The following is a 4235-nucleotide window of genomic DNA, read 5'->3' as shown; positions in this document are numbered from 1 at the left end:
TTCCTATGAGTTGAACCAGAGTCTTCCTGAGCCCCAGGAGACATCATTGCAATCACAGCAAGAGCCAAGAACTCAAAGGTCCAAACCATAAACAAGAGGGTATCCTGATTTCCAAGTCCCTTTAGCAGCACAGCTGCTCTTGGCTAGATGCACACCACACGGTTGATTGTTCTGGTTCTGATTCACTGTGATAAAAGGATTTGCATGGACCTGCCCGATCAGTTGAGCTTGACTGAAGGGAGACAATGTGGCCACCACCCATTTTCATCTTTTTGGACAACCCGAGAGGTCACCAGCAGAGTGGGGCTTTGCGCTGCCATCAGCTGGGTCTGCCTGGCTAATGGGACTTGGACCTGCTGGGCCTCAGCATAAGTGGTACAAGATCAGCCTCCCTTTACCTGGTTATGCAGGGCCAAGCAGATGTTCTTGACCTTTTCACTGGGGAGAAGGACTTAAAAATCATCGGTCACCTTCAAGATCTGGCACAGACTCTGTAACAGAAGGTGACAGTCAGAGGGAGGGTTAGGCAGGAGAATCATGGAGTGATGAAGAGCAGAAAATTAGTGAGTAAGGAAAAAATACCTCAATGCCCCATGCTCAGTGCTTTCTTGCTTTGGTGCTGGAAGTTTCTATGTCTGCAACTCTGACCACACACCACACCACATCACACACTGTGCTGTTTGAACTCCTGCCCAATACCCTGAATACCCCCCACACCTGGTTTACTACTCTGGAGATTCAGATTCCTTTCAAAGAATGCCAAGAAGTAAGTAGGTCCCACAGCCCATGGTGGTGTAGGCCCCAGAAGTGACTGCAAAGTCAGGATCAGCCAGCATCTGCCCACACAGCCCCAGGGACACAGGACAAGGGAGCATGGAGCTGAAGTGGGGTTCTCCCCTCAGGTAAACCTGTGCAGCTTCAGGGGGCTGTGCAGGTGCAAACAAAGAGTCCTGTCTCACCCAGGAGAGACACGCTTCACAGGCAGTGGGGTGGTAGACATCCACTTCTATAACCCATAGAAGGGAGCCTCAAATCTCCATGTTTTAAACTGTCAGGCTCTGACCATAATCCATGTACTCCACAAGAGACAACCTCCTATCCTCCCTACCCCAGGGAGCTTTGAGAGGCCAAGCCCAGGGGGAGCAGAGCAAAACTCAGCTGAAAGGAGTGGTCCAGTAGTTAATTTTGTCTCCCCTTATCAGACTTCCCAGAAAATGGAAGTGGCATTCGCAACACAGCCATGATCTACAGAGTTTAGCCCCTGAAGGCAGGCAAGGCTGATTCATTAAGGAGTCTTGAACTGCATCAGGAAAGCTACAAAATAGCTACAGAGTTCCTAGGGCAATCCATATACACACAAGCACATGTGCCAGTGTGCCCATCCACACATACAGACACACACAGGCCAATGCTGGTTTCCCACGTGGTGTCTCACCATGGTGACATGAAGATTTTTGACCCCTCCCTCATACTGCTGCAGGAGACAGGGGAGCTTCTCAAAAATAGTATCATGATACCCTTCATGGTAGAGAAGGAGGCCCATTGTGGGTCCCAGCACCTTGACCACAGCCTGCTGCAGCTGCACAGAGAGAAGGCAGGACTGAGTCCCTCTGACAGACTTCCTGGGAGGTTTCTCTGGATCAGCAAGAGGCACAGCTTTTCGCCTCAGGACAGAGCGGACCAGCCCCGTCTGATGGTTCCCACCTACAGCAGCTGGAAGGGGTGGTGGGATACGGCCCTGGGGACTGGTTCATGGATCAAACCTCCTAACAGTATGGATGTGCCCAGGTTCATGTTCAGCGAGAGCAAACTCCACCTTGCTTCCATCCCCCTGGGCACCAAAGGAATCATGCTTGGAAGTACCTGGCTGCTATCCCAGTGCTCACTGGCACCCATTAGCACACACAACTGCACACTGGCTGTGGGTAAAGCAGATTCTCAGGCACATGATATGATCCCCTGAGACTGGGTAGTACCTGTCAGGACAGCACAGACAGGTAGACATAGTGACATGTGACAGCTGTGCTACAGAGCTAGAAAGACAGCAGCCCTCACCTCCAGGTCCTCGCTGCTCAGCCACCTGGTGCTCATGAGATTAAAAAGGGAGCACATAGAAACAGTAAGCTGCTGCCCACATGCTGGGGAACAGGCTCTCATTCCTGACCCGGAATGCTTTCCACAACTGCAGAAGGGGATAAAAGACAAGAGGTTTGCACAGGAACATTGGAGTGAGGAGGTGCTGCTGCAGCAGCAGGACATGCAGGCCTGGTGGTCATGACATTGTGCCTCTGTGCTGCTAAGGGCAGATGGAGAATTTGGGACAGGTGGAGCAGGCACCAGGGACTACAACTAGGATTCAATCTGCTCCATGTGTCTCTGGTCCAAGAGCCTCAGGGCCTAGAGGCAGCTCCAGCCTTGGTGACAGCTCCTGGGAAATACTCTGCAAGAGTCATAAAAGGCCCAACCTTGCTAACTGCTCAGAGCTTCCAGCCAGCCCAGGGAGGACAGGTTTCTCTGCTCGTGGTTGGATCAGGCCCAGAAAGTGCAGTGGAGGCCCCACTTACCAGTGTGGGACACTCCAGTGGGATCCACGCTCTGTGTTATGCACCTGCAGGAAGTCCCGGCACTCATTTCTACACAGCACTGGCTTCGTCTTATTGGGCTCCACCAGGCCCAGCACAAAATTCAACTTGCTGAGCATTAGCATGAGGAAAGGAGGGAGGCAGACCTCAGTGCTGAAGTAGGGAGGGGAGGATAGATTGTGCTGTTAGAGACATTCCTGTCCACCTTCATCCCTCACACTCAGGCACATGGCTGGGCTGCCTGCTGTGGCCTCCCCAGCCAGGCCATGCTGGGTGAGCCGCACAAAGGGGCTTTGAAGATGTCAGAGAAACCCCACAGGGACCTCCTCTATGTAGGGCAATTTTCTGTCTGCTGTCCCTCCCATGCCAAGATTTAGGGAAGGAGGAAGGAGTGGAGGGCATGTTGGGGAGGGGCAGGGCTCCTGTCCACCTGATCTCCACTCCTTCCTGTCCTGAAGGCCCTTCCAGCTGTGACAGAAGTTAGTGCTGGCACCTTAGAGCTGGGTCTTTGGGTCCCAAATCCAGCTCAGTTGTGGTGGTCACATAGGACAGAAGTGGTATTCATCCCTTCCCTGCGCAATCCCTGATCAGAGCCCGGAAGCAAGGGGTGCAATGCTGTATGATAGGCTGAGGCTAGGTTGCCTGGCATAATCATGAAGAAAAGGGGTGGAAGCTTCATGATGCCCATGTGACTCTGCAGCTCATACATCACCTCATTGTAAAAGGTGCCAGCAAGTGCCACAAGGGTTTTTTTTCTGCAGCCTACTGCAGTTCATCATTTTCTTGCTAGAATAAAAAAAGAAAACTGGAGGAGACAACTGATGCACAGTTTATACAGTGGTGAGTCAGGCTGGAGCTAAAGTTACCTCCTGTGAAAGGGGTGGAGAATGATGCATTACCCTCATGTTCTCCAGTGGCCACTCCCTTAAGTCCATTTCATCCTTGGGTCACCCTTGGCTCCAAGCAAACTGTGTCTCTCTACACCTACCAGCCACACACTGTAATAGCTGTTCCTGAATTCACCAAGTCCCCCTAATAATTCCTTGCATGAAATCCCCCACTCATAAATTCCAGCTGAAACACTTGGATGAACAGTATTTCAGCTCTGGTTGGCTGGCCAACTGCAGAATTCACCTGGGCTGTAGGACACAGCTTCAGCATGGGCCAGAAATGCTGTCCCCAGCAAAACACCTATGCACTCTGGTCTTTCTCAGCAGAGGAGCTGCCCCATGTTTCAGAGCAGCTCAACACTTAGATGGATCCTGTCTGTGCTCTTTAGAAACTTCTGGAGGAGATCTGTCTTGCACAAGGCTGCAGCCTCTAACCAGGAGACACACTGTAGGCTCAAGTTACATTGGACCAAACAAACTGGGTATAGACTAAGGTCTTGTGAGGAGAAACTGAGCAAAGCTCACTCACCTGGGTCTCCATCATGTCTTTGGAGGCCAAGTGAATGATCCTCCTGACAAGGCTCCCATCCAGACCCTTTGTGTCTCCCTGCAAGACTTTTTCCAGGCTGGATAAATGTTTACTTTTGTCTCGTGAGACAAGAAAGAGAACAATGGGGTAGGGGTTCTTTTGAGACCAGTGCCAAATCATCCAGGACTATGATGTTTACCATGAGCTACCCAGAATTAAAGGAGCTCTGAAAGG

At 51.4% G+C, this 4235-nt stretch overlaps 1 long non-coding RNA gene across 1 annotated transcript; it reads right to left on the bottom strand.

Moving 5' to 3' along the window:
- Positions 1 to 456: 456 nt before the first annotated feature.
- On the bottom strand, positions 457 to 2129 carry LOC109324835. The gene is made up of 3 exons (XR_002105022.1): positions 2056 to 2129; positions 1436 to 1579; positions 457 to 491 (listed from the first exon to the last, which is right to left on the bottom strand). It is a non-coding gene; the product is annotated as an uncharacterized LOC109324835 (long non-coding RNA).
- Between the last annotated feature and the right edge of the window lie 2106 nt (positions 2130 to 4235).

This window comes from Crocodylus porosus, unplaced genomic scaffold (genome assembly GCF_001723895.1).
Source record: "Crocodylus porosus isolate Cpor-Errol unplaced genomic scaffold, CroPor_comp1, whole genome shotgun sequence".
Lineage (NCBI taxonomy): Eukaryota > Metazoa > Chordata > Crocodylia > Crocodylidae > Crocodylus > Crocodylus porosus.
This window is presented reverse-complemented; position numbering and strand designations above follow the sequence as displayed.